We start from the raw sequence: 22,444 nt of genomic DNA, 5'->3' as shown, positions 1-22,444 counted from the left end.
TTAATACTAGTAACTTTATCTAGATGTTGCATTGCTTTCTATACATCAAATTTTACTATCTCACTGTCAAACTCCATTATAAGAATTCCACTTCTTACATCGCTTTTCGTATTCACTGTTCTAAGGAAGGGACGACCCAAAAGTATATTTGAACAAGTATTCGTTCGATCATTTTCCATGTCAATGACATAGAAACCTGCTGGAAATATAAGCTCTTTTACCTTAACCCAGACATATTCCAAGAGCCATTCAGGATATATTATCGATCGATCTGCTAGTTGTATTGTTACTCTTGTATCCTTCAAAATGCTCATTAGAAAGTAAGTTGTTCACATATAAAGAAATAATAGCTCCTAAATCACACATTGCAAGTTTAATTATAACTTTACCAATTTTGCAAGGTATAACAAACATACCTTGATCTTTTAATTTTGGTCGAAGCTTTCGTTAGAAAACAGTTGAAACATGCTCTCCCAAATTCACATTTTCTATTCCGGTAATCCTTCTTTTTGTGATACAAAGGTCTTTATGAAATCTAGCATACCTTCGTATTTTCATATTACGTCAAGGAGATGTATGTTGATTTCAACTTTTCAGAATAATTCCAAGATTTCTTTCTCTTTATCTTGTTGTCTCTTTTTACTTTCTTGGAAGGAAAAGGTAGTGACGTTTCATAGGGAGATGGTGTGGGATCAGGCTTTGAAACTTATTTCTTCTTTCTTTGAGGATTTGCGTAAATCCCTTTATCCTTATGATATTTTGCCGTAACTGCTTACTCTTCTATTTGGGATTTCAGATCTTCTTCATTTTTTGGTGGATTTTCACCAACATCATATGGGTTTGGTTGTTTGATAATTGTACTGCTTCGGAGGGTGATGTCACTAACATTTTCCCGTGGGTTCGCCTAGGTTTGTGATGGAAGCTTACCTTGTGATTCCAAGCGTCGCATGACATGAGCTAGTTAACTAATATGCTTATATACTTCTTGTAAATCAGCCTCAGCGCGATTCTAAATTTTTTCTTGAGAAATAACCAACCTCTCAACTAAAGATTCAAAAGAGGATTTTGGTTGTTCATGAGGTGATGGAGGCGGCCTTGATTGATAGGCTTGATTAGGCCTTAAATTTTGTACGTAGCTTAGATTTGGATGGTGTCTCCATCCCTGATTATAAGTATTAGAGTATGAGTTATAGGGTCACTTGGGAGGTCCCAAAATGTCACGCCCTAATTTAGGGGCAAAATTTTAGAAATTATAAATTATTGAATTCAAATGGTATTTTGGAAGAAATCGAGGATTAAAGCGTAAAATCACAAAGTTAGAAGACCATTTTTGGAAGTTATAGGAAATTTAGGGACCTATTTCTGAATTTACCCATTTTTATGGGATGCTGAAAAATAAAATCCCCCTCCCCCGTGTAATCTGGTTTTCTCCATAAGCTTACCATAATTTTCCCCAAATTCCCAACCCCATTGATCCACCTTTATAACCCTAATTCTCTACCATCCGGCCATCGTTCCTCGATCCTACACCACCAATAGACTCACCAGTGAACGGAGAACAAAACCTGACCTCTATGCCGTCATGAACGGTGCTGTTCTTCGTAAAACTCAACCAGAAGCTTCATAAGATATAACTCAATTTTCGTTGGATTTTCATCGATTTCAATCGATTCGGCCACCCGTTTATCATACCTCCTGCACCATCGGACTCACCATGACCATGCGCTCAAAACCCGACCAAAATCGTCACGCCGTTGTTGCTCTGTCGTCCTCACTAGAGGATCACCATTGGATAAGTTTGTATAGTTTAAAATTATATGATCTGTTATGTTTCGTTGAAAAATAACACTTGCACGAGACTCCCGGGGTGTCGATCTACAAGTCTGGAAAATTTCACACCAAACCAATGACCGGAACCGCCACACGTGCCACGCCCTGCGAGTGGGCCTCGTATGGCAATCTAGGGAGTAGGCTGAACCGTTCTGACCAGTTGGACCTGTCAGAACCGTCTGGACCGAGCCGAGTCGCATAGCCATTGATCGTTGATTGTTGTTGACCGGACCGTTGACCGTCGTTGACTAACTGTTGATTTTTTCCAGGTACACCTATCCTAACTTTTTTTTGACATCTTGAGTTTGTTTATGAGGTCCGTTTTGCCAAATTCAAACCTGATAAGCTGTTTTTCACTTATTAATCATCTTATTTAATCCATTTTTCGTAATTAAGCTTTGTTTTTGATGAAGTTACTGTTGATATGTATATGATGAATTATTGGAAGTTGATTTCAAGATCGAGGGAATTCGAATGGAGTTTAAATTATCGATCAGTATGACACAAAAACTGAGGTAATACTCTACTACCTTTTGTATGCTTTTCAGAACTCATGGATAGATGGTAAATGCTTGATTGGAATAATTGGTCCGTTAGGGTAGTTAACTATCTTTGGACTCAGAAGCAAATTAGATTAAGGACAGAACATTGTATAAGACTCTTACGGCTCTAAAAAAGAAATTGGTAGACTGGTAGGAAACAAATCACAGTTAAATGAATAAATCAGTAAATCAATCAAACCCAAAACCCAAAATTTCTAATTAATCTCGTTAAGGATTAAATGTTGGAAATATTTGGATATGAAATTACTGAAAAGAGCTCCATGATTAAATTATAAAAATACCCTTGTATTGAACAAGGACCAAGACTTCCCCTAGTGGTGAAGTTAACCACCAGTGAGTAAATAAGCGCAGTACTCTGAAATGTAATAGAATTGAAGTACTTTCAAGATAAATTTACCCGAATTAATGCCATTGATGGAATTGAATAAAATTACGATAATACCTTCAGCTCTGAAATGAACTAGTAACCTCAATGACTGAGGATTAAGTAAATGATTTGGATAAGTTTGGAAACCCTGATGAATTTACATGGTGTACCTTCTTTATGGGTTATGAACCACAAATCAAGTATGTCAACATTTCTTAATATCGTTGAAACATATTAATAAAATAAAGACCGTTGGATATCTGTTCGTTTTCTTAAGTTACATTCATCTATGATTCTGAAGGTGATCAAAGGACAAGAATTGTTGGTACTAAAGAGTGAATACCCTGGAAAGGCAACGAATGGACCGGTTGACATGTATTAGTTTTGGGAGTTGTTCAACTTGAGTTATTTCAATATTCTGATAGACCGACACAAATCGTAAATGCTTTTGATTTTCCTAAATAATAGAATCACTCTGGTCATATCTGAAAACACGAGTAACTTAGATGCAAAGGACTCTGAATACCCTTCTGATTACTTAGTGCCTATGAAAAATATATGAATACAATATGATTATGATAAATCACATTCTGAATAACTAATGATTCTGTCAGCTAATGAATTATTCCGATAGTGATTATAATTTTTGACATTCTATCGGTATATTAAAGATCCTTGTTTCTATGTCCGATAAGATTATCCAGTACCTCCGAACCATATCTATAACCTCTAGTGTGTTCCCTGATCATATGAATGTTTTATCTGATTTATGTTCTAATTTATGCACTGAATTCTATTATGATATTTGATCTGAATTCTGTTATGATTTATGCTCTGATTTCTGTTCTGATATCTCTGTTACTGAAGGAAAATGTTTTATTCGGGCCACTCTGGGATCTGGTATGAAGACTCTGGCAGGTTCAGTCGATATTGGTAATTCATTAGATATGTTCAACATCGAATGGTAATTCCTTATAGACCAAAGGCTACTCTTGGATGGGCTCTGCGGCCCTAAGATTTTTCTTGTGTAATCCTCTGTGGCCCCGAGAATTGTCTTGGGTAGGCTCTCAGGCCCCAAGGTAATCCCTTAGGTTGTGCAATTCTGCACATGGCGTTCGGTTGGAGGACGATTCGGAATTAAAAACTCCTATGATGTTTTAATGACTGTGATATGTACTGATTTTAAAAAGCATAATTGTTTTACATGTTTTGCGGGAAAATCTTTTTTATTTTTAAATATTGGTAAAGTTTACTTTTGTATTTATAAATGATTTTATGAGTTTACATCTTTTAATAAAAGTTTTAAATTTTCTGCCATTTTTACGGTGGGTCACTCCGGTGGCTTTAATGTGACACCCCATTTCGAATTGGGTTACCCTCATCGGTCAAAGGGGGTTACAAAGAAAGTTCTACACAATATTTGCTTCTACGCCAACTTCCTCCTGTAGCATTAGACAACTATAATGCCCTAAATATTGGATAAAAGACTTCATTGAAAATATTTCAAATTTGGTGATTAATTTGAATAAATGCTAAAAGATGAGAAAATGATTTCGAATAGTGTTTTGAACTAAATTGTATAGAAAGATGAATAAAGATGGCATTTTGGTCCTTTAAGGGGAAAATGAATTTAAAATTCATTTGTAATAAGATATTAAAGAGAAGGGGAAGGGGAAAAGAAATTACCAAAAGCCATCTCCCTTTTTTCTTCCTCTTCTCCGTGGAAATAGCTATTCCCCATAACAAATGTGAGATTTCAATTTGATGGTTTATCCTTTTATTTTTGGGTAGTTATTGAAGCCTTGAGCATGATAGAAGGTATAAAAGACTAAGGAAGGATTAGATGGGATTAAAACTATGAGATAAGGGAAATAATGAAGATTATAGAAAATGGGTTTTGAAATGATATGTTAATATGTGAGTATTTATTGATGTTTACTGGTAGATTTGACTTGTCAAAGAGGTAATTGAGAGATTAGAAGCATTAGATAGGATTAAGAATATACTAGGAAAAGTGGTATGAATCTTAGAATTTAATGTTCTTGAAATATTTTAGATGTTTTAAGAGGCTAAATGAAGGAATGTTAGTATGGAAAGTTAAATAAGAGTTTAATAGCATTGTATGGTGTATATATAACGGAATTTAACCCCATTTGGATGATAATCGGGTTAAAAACTAGAAATTCTAGGCACGAGTATCGGTACTGATAGAGTAGTACCAATACTACTGGTTAAAATAGGATGAATATGCTAAGTAGTATCGATACTGATTCAATCGGTATCGATACCTGGAGGGTAGTATCGATACCGAAGGGAAGGTATCGATACCATTTCATAACAGAATGCAAAAATGGTATCGATACCATAGCATAATATCGGTATCATAGTATGGTAGTATTCATACCATGGTATGGGTATCGATATTGAGGAACCAGAAATTGTAAGATATGTTGATAATGTTGTAGAAAAGTTAATAATAGGTTCTATTGAGTAATGTTTAAGTGTAATTGTTAGGAATCATACTAATAATTGATATTATATATGTATTTAATGGATGCTAGAGTAGATCGAAATCAAAATCCCAAAACAAACAAAACAAAGGGCAAAGGCAAAGGACCTCTGTAAGAAACTTTAAATTTTGGATACAATAGCAAAGATAGCCAGGTGAGTGCACTTAATTGTGTAACTATATGTTGTACTAATCATATATGTATGATTTCTTAATATGTATGTGGTGATTACCAAATAGGACTAAGTGTGCATTTCACGGAATTCATCATACGTGGATGAATAACCGTACAGGCACGATGTGTGCAAATCCACGGAATTCATCATGAGTTAATGAATAACCATACAGGCACTATGTGTGCAAATCCACATAATTCATCATGAGATGATGAATAACTTACAAGCACTATGTGTGCAAATCCACGGAATTCATCATGAGTAGATGAATAACCATACGGGTACGATGTGTGCAAATCCACGGAATTCATCATGTGTTGATGAATAACCGTACAGACACTATGTGTGCAAATCCACGGAATTCATCATGAGTTGATGAATAACCATACATGCACGATGTGTGAAAATCCACAAAATTCATCATGAGTTGATGAATAACCGTACAGGCACTATGTGTGCAAATCCACAAAATTCGTCATGAGTTGACGAATAACCGTACAAGCACTATGTGTGCAAATCCACATAATTCATCACGAGTTGATGAATAACTGTACAAACACTATGTGTGCAAATCCACATAATTCATCATGAGTTGATGAATAACCGTACATGCACAATGTGTGCAAATCCACAGAATTCATCATGAGTTAATGAATAACCATACATGCACTATGTGTGCAAATCCACGGAATTCATCATGAGTTGATGAATAACCATACAGGCATGATGTGTGCAAATCCACGGAATTCATAATGAGTTGATGAATAACCGTACATGCACTATGTGTGCAAATCCACGAAATTCGTCATGAGTTGATGAATAACCGTACATGCACTATGTGTGTAAATCCACAGAATTCATCATGAGTTGATGAATAATCGTACATGCACTATGTGCGCACATCCACAATGAATGGTTCTTTAAAATAGCTCTTACTATTGCTTTTCCTCGCTTTTCCCTCTTGAAAGTTAAGTTCCAAGCTCTCCCATCATGGATAAGGGAAAAAATAAGACATAATGGGATAGCATGGAACCCAACTTTCATGAGGGAAAAGGCAAGCAAGAGCCACATATTTGGGTGCTTGTCTTTTTTCAATTACCTTCCGACATGTTACCTCTATAAAATACCAACAAGTATATACGTAGTTCAATTAAGCATATAAAATTTATTAGTATTACTAAGCACACATGACTACATATTAGGGTATATGTATATAAACTTGAAGCAATATTTCCCACCATAATTATACCTTAGGCCCACCCTCTGTCGGCCATAATTAATTGAAAATTTGTATACAATATAGTTAAAAGACTCTTAATACACTAACCATAGTTGACTCTTTAAAGAAAACAAAACAATGAATCAATCAATTTTAGATGAAGAACGTTTCGATAAATTGCAAAGATTTTAATACATTTTGTTTTTTTAAGATTTCAGTTTCAAAATCTTGTATGTTATAAATTGAAATATTCGTCATTATATTTTATTTTATTACAAGTGAATCCTTATACTTTATAAAAATTTGAGACATTGTTATAGATTTTAATCAACACTTCAACTTAAATCATTAATTTATTACATGTATATTTTGAAAACCTAGCTTTTTAATTGGCATTTCCATTTCATCCACATGAAACCACAAAAGAAACATACAAAGAAAACTAGAAAAACATCCCATTGGCCATGGTGGTGATGGTTCCATCCGTTCTCAAGAACACAACCAACGTGAATAAATATAGAAACTTATGTTAACAAAGGTGGTTGTTAAGCTGGTACCTTGCACCACAAGTTTCCCTAAGTGCACCACTGCTATCATGTAAACACAATGAATGCAAAGTAGGAACTGAACAAGGTATAGAAAACTCCCTCGTGATTTTGATGAAAGGTTGGAGATGCAAGATTGCCTTGGTTGCTAGTTTGTATCGTATCAAGTTATTTGTCTGCGTCATATATTTTTGTTGTTTTTGTATATAGGATATTTTGCATTTAGATTTAATTGCATTGGGACAATGCAAACTTTAAGTGTGGGGATTGTATATTATTTGAAGGAATTCTAAACTCCATCTTGCATGTTCTTGACCTTAGGTGTAGAATACGATAGTGTAATCTACTGAGTAGAGGTTAAGTGTTAAATATATTCGATGCATAAAAATCCTAAGTTAGATGAGAACTTTTTCAAATAGGTTAGTGGAACCAAAACAACTTTTGCGCTGACAATTATGTTTGTAATTCTAGGATAATGAAATAGTAATTTTTTATAAACACAAACACTCTTCTTTAAATGTCTTATCACATATGATACACGATATATATATTTTAAAAATATGTTTATTTCTTTTATAAAAAATCTGTGGGGATGTGGGGACATTGTTTTAAAAGGGAATACTCCGTTGCAAACACGCTCTATGTTCTCCCTTCATAAGTATGTGTCGAAGCAACGAATGTGCATCCTGGGGGTTTGTCACACCCCATCGTTACTTCTCAGGCTCAAAGGAACCCTGATTCTAAGTATCCCTTGTTGGCCCAAAGCTTTCTATATTAGGTTTAGATATTTGTGATAGGTACTTAGAGCTTAAATTTGGAGTTTGATGTATTGATCTAATGGAATCCACCCTTTGATTTAATCTTGTGGATGTTGGCGCATTAGATAGGTTAATTTCTATGACCTATCTACCTGGAACTTGTTTGACTTGGGTAGCAAGAATAGGAACACGTGAAGCCTCTTTAAAACTTGCTATTATGATTATATTATTCTGTTTACTTGAGGAAAAACAAACGTTCAAGTGTTGGGATGTGATACTACTCTAAATAGCATATATTTTTCCCACATTCTGAGCTTATTTTGTCCCTATATCATTCATATCATACCATTTGTCACCTCATTCATCGCACTCACATAACATTTAGAGTTTAGATGTTATAACATTGCAGGTTTACTTCTTATTTACATTTTCTTCTTAGTTTCTCCTTGGATGCACGTCAAATGGTTGAAAGACATGTGCTGATGTCGTAACAATATACTAGATCTGTACAATAGTGTAATACAAAAAAAATAGTCGAGAACCCCAATTGAAAGCTATTATGGTGGAATCTCCCTAATAAAAATTAATTTAATATAATGTGGACCAATCATTAATATATCAAATATTAAACTAATAAAAACATATACTACACTTGATGTTATCTAAGAGGCCGAGAAAGGTATGCGTTTCCGAATATAGGATTATATCACACCTCAACCTCAGCCTTGGGTTATGCGTTCCATATGGGATTTTGGAATAGGTCTGAAGAACAACTATGGACAAAAGCCTTGAGTATTCGAATGAATTTGTGTAAGAACATTTTTGGATATTATAAGAGAAGTCCACTTATTACAATCGAAGTTGATGAAAACGTGGAGACTTGCAATTATGCATTAATAAGCTCTTAAATAAGAATAATATTACATAAAATGTAATTCTGCTTGGGGTTGAACGGCTCTCTTTGGGTTAAATACTTATAATTGCTATATATATATATATATATATATATATATATATATATATCAATTCTCATAATTTAATCATCGGTGGTTTCAAAATCAGAAATTCTAAATCTTTTATCGCCTCGGGATTTAAAATAGGTAACCATGATGTTTTTGAACAAATCGAGTATTTATCAAATGAATAAGTAGTCTATCAGATCTAGGATAATGTTTTAGGGTTATTTAGTTATTATTGATCCCGAGGATTAGTAACCGATTTTCAGACCTTCCAACCGATTTACAGATCTTCCAAACAAGTCTGGAGTTTAATTGGTGGATCTGTAGTTCTATCATGTTAAGAACGATTTATCAGGTTAATTCCCCCATTCGAGTCAATTTCATTATCTTTTTGCTTCATAAGAGTATTTTCAAAATTTTCTTTCCAAAAATTTTTGACATCAAAACATTTAACAGCAATATTCAAAGTTTAAAGATTCTAAGATTAGTTCCTTTGTCTATTCATCCCTAACCTTAATTTATTTCCTATCACTCATCTAATTCCTTTGGGTAATTCAAACGAGTTTTAACCAATTTATTACTTAAATCGTATTCGGTTCGAGTCCATCTAAAGACTATTTTTCATACTAAGCGTATTAACACCATTTCAAACAATTCTGTCAGTGGCATTACTTTCGATAATTTAGGCTTAAAAGTATTATAGTTCCTTTAGAGTTCAAGGCACTTTGTTCATTTGATCATTGGAGGTTATTTTCACGACCAGGGGAAGCCTTGGTCATTTTATAGTACAAGGGCATTTTCATAATTTTACCTTATAGTGCTATTTTTGAAAATTTCATATCCAAATATTCACAACATTTAACCTTTAACGAGATTAATTAGAATTTATGAGTTCTGAGATTGATTGATTTACTGATTAAATCATTTAACAGCTTTTTTCCGATCGATCTACCAATTCCTTGTTCGAGCCGTCAGAGTCTTATACAGTGTTCTATCTTTATTCCAATTTCCGTCTGAGTCCAATGACAGTTAAATACACCTAATGGACCAAACATTTACATTCATGAATTTACCATTTATAAATGAGTTTTGAAAATCATACAAAAGGTAGTAGAGTATTACCTCGATTTTTATGCCATATCGATCAACCATATAAACTCCATTCAATCACCCTCAAACTTGAATCTAACATCTAATAATTTCTTGGAAACATAGCTAATGAGTTTATGTCATAAACTAAACTTAATTGAAAAACCAATTTGAATTCGGAGATAAAACATTGAAAACGGTTTACCGAGTGCGAATTTGGCAAAACAGACTTCAGGTTGGACTTATAACATCGAAAAACATAAAATATGACTTTTTAAAAATTTTGACTTTCCGGTCAAAGTCAACGGGTTGACACGGACGAGTTGACTCGGTCGGGTTGACTCAGACTAAATTTACTCGGTCAAGTCTAACAGACCCTATTTGGGCCTATTCAAGCTATCTAAACTGGTTCCAGAAGTTTCCTGGGTCGGCAGAGGATCCCACACGCACTATCGGTGCTTGGCGTCACGTGCGGTGCTGACAGAGGTCGGGGTGATCAACTGATTACTCTTTGTTTCAATACTAGCCATAATCGCTCCAAATCAACATCAATAATCAACTAAAACCAAGTAAAAATTTGTAAGGAAAGGATCGAAGTTCATTATCAATGGTGTCCAAAGAAAAAAACGAAGATAAGGGACACCACCGACTGGTTTCTAACCGCGACTGAATGGGGAGCTCGATGGTAAGGGTTGTGTAACTTAACGGGAGTAATCGAACACCGTTATACAGTTCCCTAGAACTGCATATATAAGGACTTACCTTGAGTACACAACAAAGGGAGCCACCCTAAGGTAATGCTTTGGTGCCCGAGAGCCTACCCAAGAAAGTTTCCCGAGGCCTCGGAGCCTACCCCAGTGTCACCTTAGGTCCGTAAGGATTTACCAGCTTGATCGGAGCTGAACCTCCATACTCCAGAATCCCACCCATACAATATCCAGTAGAAATCCTTTTTAACAATAAACCATAATTTTTGGATCGTGATCCAGTAAAATCTCATAAACATGATAATGAAATAAACCATATAACTGCCATCCACCCGTACAACATATGTAGTCCCATGATTAACCCAAAGGAGTGCCTTGGGGCCTAAGAGACTACCCAAGAAAGTTTCTCGGGGCCTCAGACCCTACCTAAGGGTCACCTTTGGTTCGTAAGGATTAACCAACTTGATCAGAGCTGAACCTCCATACTCCAGCCTACCCAGATAAATCCTAATAAAATATTTCAAGTAGTAACCAATGGAAATAGAAAACCATAGTTCATAAACCAGTAAAATCCATGATTCCATAAATCAGGAACATTCATTTTTTCAGTGAAAACCATAATCAGAGAACACATACCATGTAGCCATGGTTCATAAACCAGTAAATCAATAAATTTTGGTGAAACTTATTTCAAAACATATAAGACAATCATGTAGTTCATGGGGAACACACTAGAGGATCAAAGTATTTTTCGGAGGGACTTGGTAGTTACCAGGAATGGAAAACATGAAACTTATGTAATTTGATTGGATTCCAGGATCGAGGTCTTATAACAACTCTCGATGATGAAAGACGGTGTGGGTGAATCTCGTGGTGCTTCTACCTTTTCATTATCCACATGGATTTTCTGTGTACGAACTATATAGTTGTTTCAATTATGTTTCGTCATTAAGATGGTGTTACGACTAAGGCTTTCCTGGATGTAACCTTTTTGTAACAAATTTAACTCTTTGTTTTCTTTAAGATTGTTTGTTTGACGAGGTATGATGGAACCTTGAATTAGATTGGTTTAGTGTTGTTTTCTTTTGATCGGTGGTAATATACCAGGTGTGATGTAATCCTGTCTAGCACCAACTTTCTTCATGACATACTCACATCATTGAAGATCCATCAAGCTCAATCTAAAGGTGTTCTACCTTACTTTATCTTATATTTACCCATTTATGCACTTTAAATTATTATGAGCATACATTTGCATATTAGACTATACTTGAATTATCATTACATGTGCATACATTCATTATGTCCTATGGTTTGCATCATTGATTGATATTCATGCATATAATCTATAGTTATAATAATAATATCCATTTATTATCATACGACACATGAGTTATTATTATAACCTATAATCCATATCTTTATAATATACACATCATTATTACTTTAAAATAGTTCATATACTTAACTTAGTTTTTATGTTTTGAATGTAGGTACATTCGACCACAACTATGGGAGCTATTTTGAGCTAAATGGTGAAAGCGGCATTAAGGAAACTTATATGGGGACGCTTAGGAGAGCATAAGGAACATTTGGTGAAAAGTTGTCCGGAGACCAGTAAGCTCATAGCTGGATTGAGCTGAAGATTTTACCTACAAGATGACTTCAATTCAGCTGGGAACTGCATCATCATCATCACCTCTCAGGACAATTCAAATATGTCCTAAATCAATTTTTGTGAATTTTTACCTTTTTGCGAATAGTTGTCATTCCAAGAAGTGCCTTTCCAAAAGGAGTTGTCATAACGTTCATCATGTTGCAACTCACCTATGACCAGCTCACCTCCAGCTCATTCACCTTATAACTAGCTCAAACATGAAAGGTTACTTCCAAAAATTGTGACATTTCATGAATGTTGTTGTCCATAAAGATTCCCTTTCATCGTGGTGCACGTTGGTGAAGAGATAACATCAAATGGAGGCTTAAATCATGAAGAGACATGTGGCAAGTAGCATGCCTATTTGGCCACCACATGCCTTGCACATGAAGACTTTGGCACCAAGATGATCAATCACATCACCATTCGACAAAGGGAGATGACTTTGGCACGAATATGAACAAACATATCACCATTCGACCAATGGGAGGTTGATTCATGCATGGTTGAAACATCATGTTCCTTTATTAAGGATTAGTCGAACCGTCACCAAGCCTACGTACATATTCATTCACTTAATTAATTATGTATTTTCATTAAAAATTATGTACTTATTGAATCACTAGGTTCCTATCGGCCAAGCCCTCTCATTTCCTATAAATTGAGAGGTTGCTTTCATTTGTACTCATATCATTCATATTATAAACAACTTCTTTGTGAGTCAATCTCTCTTAAAATTTCTTTGAGAACTTTATCGATTAAGCAAGTATATTTTTATACTTGTGGCATCAAACCTATCACCTTGATTCTTATAATTCCTAGATTTCATATCTAGTGGGTTAAAGAAACCATTACCATCACTCAAGCAAGTTTGTGAAGACAGGGGATGTGCTCTCTAGCATAGCTTCTTCTTTGGCGTGTTTGAGATACACTTTCATCACCATCAACCATTCATCATCAACACAATCAACTATCTTCAATTGAAGAATATCATCATCATATCCAATTTCGCAACCAACTCTTACTTATCTTTTCATCTTTTATTTTACTTATCCATTCCCTTATATCATTACTAATACTATCTATTTATATTCTTTGTTGCATCCATACTTATAATTCAAGAGCATTACTTTTTGTCATTCCTAGATATGGACAATAATAAGGCTATCTATTCACTTCCCTTGAAGAGTGTACATTCGTCTATATCAAGTGGTATTCAGAGCATAGTTGGATTGACACAAAAGTGACATCAGCGTGCAACAAAAAAAAAACAAAAGAAAAAAAAGTTCAAAAGGAAATAAAAAACTCCTACATCAAACAAAGGAGTGCAAAACAAAAAGAAATATCAAAAGGAAGAAAAGAATTTTAAACAAAATGAAAGTAAAATAAAAGGAAAGTGCATTACCATTTCAAGTCAATCAAGGAGGCATATCTACACTGAGGTAGATAACCTTATTGTGTCTCGTGAAAGGGTACAGTAAGTGTTGTTTTTGGGTTGTAAGTCACCTATTCCTTTTTTGATTTTCCTTTCTTTTTTCTTAAATCATTATCTTCTTTTCATATCCTTAAATCATTTCTTCTATCTTTACATTTCTTTTTTCCTTTCCACCCTAACTTATATTACAGCTGACGCACACAAGAGAGAATTACTTGTTCTAATTTTGAGTTAGATCTTAAAAGGACCTAACAAGAGAGATAGAGAGGAAAAAGGCATATTGAGTGAGTGTGATCAGAAGGGGAATTGTTAAAAGCTAAATTATATTCTCGAGCGTAAACACGAGTGTTGAGTGGAGTGATCTATTAACTTTTATTTGGAGCGAAGATAGTGAGATTTTATTAGTGTGATAGTAAAGTTTATTTTATTTTATTACTAACCATGTCTCAAGTTTCAGGATAAGTTTTGGTTGTTAAAAGAGCTTTAAATCTTCAATCCATGGAGGATAATCAAAGAGAAAATATTTTTCACACTCGTTGTCATGTAAACAACAATGTTTGTTTCATGATTATGAATGGGGGATGTTGTACCAACGTTGCAAGCACTTTAATGGTGGCAAAGCTCAGACTCAAGGTGATTAAACATTCCATACCATACAAGTTATAATGGTTAAATGATGGAGGTGAAGTCAAGATCACCAAACAAGTTATCATTCCATTCTCAATTGGAAAATACCAAGACGAAGTCCTTTGTGATGTGGTACCAATGAATGCGTGCCATATACTCTTAGGGAGGCCTTGGAAATTCGATAAGAGGGTTGTTCATGATGGCTTCACAAATCGGTACTCTTTATTCCACAATGAAAAAAAAAGTCATATTGACTCCATTATCTACTACCGAGTGAATGAAGATCAAACTCATTTGAAAAGGAGCATTGAAGTAATGAAAGAGCAACTTAAAGATAATGAAATTGAGGGAGAATGTTTGGAGGAAAATTAAATTGGAGAAAAGCTTTTTAAAGTTGAACAAAACGTTGGAGTTGAAAATTATGAACATAAGAGGGTGGATGCAGAAAAAGTTGGAGTTTAAAATGAGAAGAATGAAATTGGAGAAAAAGAGGAGAGTAAAGAACAAATTTTATCTAACCTTACTCATTCTCATATTCTTCCTTTTGTTTTGTATGGAAATTCAAGAGACGTATATTTTCAAAGAGATGATTCAAAAATCATGGCTTTTGGAAAACTAAAAGATGTGATTTTTGAAGAACCAATAGTCATAACTTTTTGTGATTCACAAAACATGTCTCTTGGTATTTCAAAGGTTATGCCATTTGAAGTTCCAAAAGAAGGATCACTTGAAGTGTCAAGAGTTGTGTTCGTTGACATTCCAAGTGCATTACCAATCCTGAAAAAAATTCAGCAGCCAGCTGCCATTAAACATCCACCTTGGTTTGATATTTCAATTCAATTTATTTATAATTTCTCTTATTATAACTTTGATTTAATTTACAGGAATTCAATTCATATACATGGTGTTATCCTACCAAACGTTGATGGCAAGATCCTTTGTCATTGTGATATTGATTGGTGAATTGAACTAAACCATTTCAAGAGTATAATGCAGAATTGTCCACAAACTCAAGAGCCATCATTTGGAAAGTATCATCAAGAATGGAGGAAACTATTTAGAAAACAAGAGCTTATTCATCTAAGTGCTTGATATGAGAATATTTGTTGTTAAGACGCAATATTAAGGATGATTATTCTAACCTTGAAAATGCATAATTTTTTATTTGCAGGATGACTTAAAGGACACAACTTGTCAAGGGAAAGAGCCAAGACGCGTGATTCATAAAGGCTTAAAGGATGTGACTTTTCAAGAGCCTAAGGTTATGACTTTTCATGATTCAATGAACACAACTATTGGAGAGACATGGAACATAACTTTTGGGATGCCAAAGGAAATCATTCAAAGCAATATGTCTTCAAAAGACATGATATTTGACCATGCAACAAACAAAAACAGGGAGTATATTTTGCTTTTAATTATGTTTAATTGTTTTTACTTATAAAAGTTTTCTTTCTTTTCAGGTCATGGACATTCAAGGAACTTATTCAAGCAGTATGACTTTTGATAAGAATCCTTTCATAAAGATGACCTATGGAGGTAAACCAACAACGATTGAATGGGCGTACAATTTGGTGAAGTCACATTTCGATTTGAGGACAAATCTACCAAAAGAAGGGGGATGATGTGATCCTGTCTAGCACCAACTTTCTTCATGACATACTCATATCATTGAAGATCCATCAAGCTCAATCTAAGGGATTTATAGCTTACTTTATCATATATTTACTCATTTATGCACTATATATTATTATGAGCATACATTTGCATATTAGACTATACTTGAATTATCATAACATGTGCATTCATTCATTATGTCCTATAGTTTGCATCAGTGATTAATATTCATGCATATAATCTATATTTATAATAATAATATTCATTCATTATCATATGATGCATGAGTTATTATTATAGCCCATAGCCCATATCATTATAATATGCACATCATTATTACTTTATAATAGATCATATTCTTAACATAGTTTTTTTGTTTTGAATGTAGGTATATTCGGCCAAAACTATGGGAGCTATTTTGAGATAAATAGTGAAAGCAACATCAAGGAAACTTATATGGGGATGCTTAGTAGAGCATAAGGAATATTTGATGAAAAGTTATCCGGAGACTAGTGAGCCCACAGTGGGGTTGAGATGAAGATTTGAGCTACAAGATGACTTCAATTCAGTTAGGGAACTGAACCATCAGCATCACCACTCAGGACGCTTCAAATATGTCCTAAGTTAATTTTTGTGAAATCGCAACTTTTCTCGAATAGTGACCATTCCAAGAAGTGCCTTTCCACAAGGAGCTGCCATAACATTCATCATATTGCAAGTCACCTATGACCAACTCACCTCCATCTCTTTCACCTTATAGCTAGCTCAAACATGAAAGGTTACCTTCCAACAATTATGACTTTTCATGAATGTTGCTATCCATGAAGATGCCCTTTCATCCAGGTGCACGCTGGTGAAGAGATAACATCAAATGAAAGCTTAAATCATAAAGAGACATGAGGCAAGCACTATGCCTATTCGACCACCACATGCCTTGCACTTGTAGACTTTGGTGCCAAGATGAACAGGCACATCACCGTTTGGCCAAGGGAGATGAATTTGGCACCAAGATGAACAAACATATCACCATTCGGCCAAGGGGAGGTTGAGTCATGCATGGCCGAAATATCATGCTCCTTTATGAAGGATTAGTCGAACCATCACCAAGCCTACGGACGTATTCATTTCACTTAATTAATTATGTACTTTAATTAAAAATTATGTATTTGTCGAATCACTAGGTGCCTATTCATCCAAGCCCTCTCATTTCCTATAAATTGAGAGGTTACTTTCATTTGCACTCATCTCATTCATATTATAAACAACTTTTTTGTGTGTTAATCTCTCTTCAAAGTTCTTTGAGAACTTTATGAATTAAACAAGTATATTTCTGTACTAGTGGAATTAAACCTATCACCTTAATTCTTATAATTCCTAGATTTCATATATAGTGGGTTAAAGACACCATTACCATCCCTCAAGCAAGTTTGTGAAGACCGGGGTTGTGTTATCCAGCATAGCTTCTTTGGCGTGTTTGAGATACACTTTAATCACCATTAACCATTAAACATTTACACAATCAACAATCTTCCATTGAAGAATATCATCATCATCATCATATTCAATTCTACAACCAACTATTTCTTATCTTTTCATCTTTTACTGTACTCATCCATTCCCTTATATCATTACTAATACTATCTATTTATATTATTTGTTGCAGCCATACTTATAATTCAAGAGCATTAATTTTTGTCATTCCTAGATCGGAACAACAATAAGGATATCTACTCAATTCCCTTGAATAGTGGATTCATCTTATATCAAGGTGGATCACCTAACACTTCTCAGAAATCTTGTAAAAGAAATGAAAACACACTAGGCAAATCCTTGTTAATGTTAGAAATCAAAACACTTTATTCCTTAAAGCGAACAAGGATGCAAGGTTGTTGAAGAAGGTTCTCTCTCAATGCTTTTATGCTCACACATAGATTTTGAGTCACTATTTTATTTTCACAATTAGGTTAGATCACCTCCATTGGGTCATTTATTTGGCTTTTATTAGTTTTGACCTCTTTTGCCTTTTTTTAGAATCCCCAACCTCTTCACGAATTCTTTTTTTATCTTTAAGAATCTCTTTAGGGGGTAAAGGGTGAAGATGAAAAGATTTACCATGAAGGTTTAACATGTATGTGTTGGTTTTACCAAAGTATGTTACATTGTTATCGTAATACCATGGTCGTCATAACAAAATGTTAGTTGCTTGAATCGAAATCACATCACACAATATGTCTTCATTGTATTTACCCATCTTGAGTTTGATGAGACATGTCTTTGTTACCTTTAGATTAACGCATTCGTTAAGCCATTGTAAGCAATATGGCTTCAGATGTCATTGGTAAGGTAGTTTGAGTGTCTCTATAACGTAGTTGCTTACGGCGTTTAAACACCTTCCATTGTCAATCATGATGGAAAATGATTTGTCTTCAATTTGGCACCTTGTGTGGAATATGTTTGTATGTTGTATTTTTGAATCATTAGGGGTTTGCATGTTCAAGGTCTGTCGAATTACCAAACATTCTCCAGTATAGTCATCATTTTCTTTGTTGTTTGTATCATGTTTCTCTGTGTCAACACAGTCATCCTCTAATGTGTAAGAACCATCAAATTGTATGGTTAAGGTCCATCTCTTTGGTTAGTTGCGACTGACATGACTTCTTCATTAGCATTTAAAGACATGATATCTCTTGTTCTGATGTTGTCGTTAGGATTTGAAGATGCATCATTCTTTGTAGTTTTAGTATTGTCTTCCTCTAGTTTTTCATCTGTTGACTTCTAAATATGATTAGAAGGTAGAGTAAATGATGTACCTTGATAGTTTTCTTGGAATCAAAACTTTATCTGATTCATTTTTTAGTTGCAATTGTTTTTAATGCATCTTCTAGGTCGGTGTATCCCTGAATCTCGAGTTAATCTATAATCCTTTCGTTGAGTCCAACTACGAATCTATTGATGGTATCCTCTTGATCTTATTTGATGAATGCTCTTTGGAACAATGATTTCATTTCTTTGTAGTAGTCTTCCATGGATCGTTGGCCTTGTCATATCCTTTGTAGTCGTTACTTGACTTTGCGGGTATAGAAGGAAGGTACAAATCATTCTCGCATAACATACTTCAATTCAGTCTATGATCATAGTGGGTCGAGTCTTTTTTCCATTTGAGATCTCCATAATTGAGTCCACCAAGTTAGTGCATAATGAGTGAACTCCAAAGTGACAAGAGTTACCTATTCTTCCAATGGGAAAGTGTAGTAATCGAACATGATATCTACTTTATCCTCCCAGTCACAATATTTATCTGGATTGTAGTTGCCTTGAAAATGAGGGATGTTAAGTTTAGGTTTGGAGAAGAATTATCTTTCTTGTCATTCTCATAAATCCTGTTGTCTCTTATAGTGGTCGAAAAGGTCGTCGATTGTTTCTAATTGATTCTTATATACAGTCCAATCTTTTGAAAACACTATAAAACGTGTATCGATTATCTTGCATTGACTTTGTCAGGGAATATATGGAATTTAGTACGTCATCCATTATAGCTAGTTGGGTCTCCAAATAGTTTTTCAGCATCTTGAAATTCAAAGCACTCAAAGAAAAAGAATGTAAAGTAAAATAATTTCAACAAAACAATAAACCTCACAAGTCACTCTAAGGAAAGCAACACAACGTGAACACATGGAGACTGATTTTCCAAAAGCCTTTCTAGATTCGTATCAGAGTTTGATCACTAACAAAAAATGAACAAGATCTTGAAGTTTTAATAAGTCAAACAAAGGTCAGAATCCAAGTGAACGAGAATGCAAGGAGTGAAGGAATATGCAAACTCTTTTGGTCTTACTAACACAAGGAAGATAACGTGTTAGATAATGTAAAAGAACAATAAAAGGAAAAAAATCAAAAGAACCTAAATCATTAGGCATCAAAGAAAAAAACCAAACTAGAAACCTAGAAAATGCTAGGTCAACTTGAGAAACGTGTTCGAGGGGGTTTATGGTGTTTAAAAGTTCTAGAAAAATTCTTGAATGTTGGTATATATGTGTATAACCCACCTGTAAAATTTTCAGACCAAATACATTCAGTAGTATCCTGTAGACTCGGTTGAATAGTGAGTCCTCAAACAGTCTATTTTTCTTGATTGCTATATTCGAAGGTGTTATCGATCTCTAAAAATTTTGATTTTTTAATGACCTTAAATAAAAGTTGTTTAAATATGGAAATTTTTAGCACAAAATTCTTCCTGTAGAATTTTCAAGAATTTCAACAAGATTATAGACCGAATCTGTTAATGAAACTTGATTGATGTATTTGAAGGTCCTAATGAACTTTGTATGGGGTTAATTTTGGATAGGAGATTACTCTTAGGGTGAATGTGAGATATGGAGAAAATTAGCCCTAAATTCCTTTGTTTCCAATTTTTGAATTTTTGTGAATTTGTTTGGTTTTTTTTTCTTTTAATTTTTTGCTTTTCGTTTTTATGAAAAATAGCAAACTAACAAGAAGATTTGAATCTAAACTAAAATTAAACAAATAGAAATTGAAATGATGAATATTTTGCGAAGTAGCTCTGTTGGGGTACTTTGAATGTTCCGTGTAAAAGAACAAGCAATATTGATGAATGATGCTCTTCTTGAAGATTCAAACCTACAAAGCTCTAGAGTCAATCAAGAATGAGATGGAAAATGGATTAGGGCTTCTTTTAGTTATTTTAGGTGCTGGAATCAAAATAAGGAATAAGGTTAGAACAAGATAAATAATGATAATAAAAGATTAAGAACTAAAGATAAATAAAGAAATCAAGATGATCTCCCTTATTGAGGTGGGTGGTAAAGAAGATGATGGTGAGGATGGATTTGTGGAAAATTGATGGATATTTGTCATACGAACCCTCCTAATCGCAATTGATTAGGTAAACTCGATAATCGGCTCTAACCAGCCCTCCTAGTCGTAATGAAAAGGCAAACCTGAGTGTGAAGATCTTCCTCTTAAGAACTCTCTAGAACTTCAAAATAAATGTAGCCTCAAAGAAATAAATGTACTCATGTTGTATTGAAAAGGATAAAACTTGAATCATTACAATGGTGGGAGGAGCATCCTTTATATAAGGAAAAGGAGTCATTGTTGTAACATAACTAATGAATAAAGATAATGTTTTGATTCTATCCTAATTTATAATAAAATAATAATAAAATAAGAATAATATTTTAACTTGATCTTAATTCCTAATAAAATAATAAATCTAATCATAAAAGATAATGTATCATCCTATATTAAATTATATTACAAATAATCAATAAAATATTGAAAAATCGTAATATTTATAAAATCTCGTATTAATCCCATATAGGAATTTCTGCATGTGTTATCTTCGGTAAAATGAATGTATCTCGAGTTCCATATATCAGATTGATGTGATTCCTGAAGACATCTTGACCGAATAATATCAATATCCCATTCAAAGAGCAGTCTCAAGTGTGCTACTATGCTATTCATCTTTAGCAATGCTTGTTCGTGTGGATCAATTGGAGGTACTAGTCCATCTTCATTTGATGTGAGCCTTTTGACGCATGTATCATCCTCTCTCTCTTCAAAAGGATTTAACCTGGAATCAATTAGATGTGCTTTGAATCTTCATGAACTTGTTCTTCTAATAGGTTTGAGTAGAAACATTATTTCAAATACGAAGGCTTTGTCATCATTATGAGCTCTCGTGCATGTATCATTCCCCTCTCCTGACAAGGATTCATCCATGAATCTTTGGACTCTTGTAAATCTTGATTATTCAGTAATAAATCACCATGATTAGGGATTTTAGGTGGTAATCCATTAGGAAGATCATCTAGCACCATTTCACAACTATAGACGATGAAAGACGGTGTGTGCGAATCTCGTGGTGCTTTTAACTTTTCATCATCTACATGGATTCCCTGCGCACGAACTATGCAGGTGGATCACCTAACACTTCTCGAAAATCCTATAAAAAAGTTGAAAACACACAAGGTAAATCCTTGTTAATGTTAGATATAAAAAAATTGATTCCTTAAAGCGAACAAGGATGCAAGATTGTTGAAGAAGGTTCTATCTCAAAGCATTTATGCTCACACATAGATTTTGAGTCACTATTTTATTTGGCTGTTATTGGTTTTGACCTCTTTTTCCTTTTCTTTGGAATCCCCGACCTCCTCACAAATTCTTTGTTGATCATTAAAAATATCTTTAGGGGTAAAGGAAGAAGACGAAAAGGCTTACCATGGAGGTTTAACATGTATGTATTGGTTTTACCAAAGTATGTGACGTCGTCGTCGTAATGCCATGGTCGTCCTGGCAGAATATGAGTCGCTTGCATCGGGATCACATCACACCATATGCCATCATTGTATTTACCCATCTTG

The 22,444-nt window shown here is 34.2% G+C and overlaps 1 non-coding gene across 1 annotated transcript; it reads right to left on the bottom strand.

Moving 5' to 3' along the window:
- Positions 1-8,455: 8,455 nt before the first annotated feature.
- LOC120125750 lies at positions 8,456-8,650 on the bottom strand. Its single transcript, XR_005516395.1, has one exon. It is a non-coding gene; the product is annotated as a U2 spliceosomal RNA (small nuclear RNA).
- Between the last annotated feature and the right edge of the window lie 13,794 nt (positions 8,651-22,444).

The sequence above is a fragment of the Hibiscus syriacus genome, unplaced genomic scaffold (genome assembly GCF_006381635.1).
Source record: "Hibiscus syriacus cultivar Baekdansim isolate YM2019G1 unplaced genomic scaffold, ASM638163v2 tig00110442_pilon, whole genome shotgun sequence".
Taxonomy (NCBI): domain Eukaryota; kingdom Viridiplantae; phylum Streptophyta; class Magnoliopsida; order Malvales; family Malvaceae; genus Hibiscus; species Hibiscus syriacus.
The sequence above is the reverse complement of the archived record's forward strand: the minus strand, read 5'-3'. Positions and strand labels throughout refer to the sequence as shown.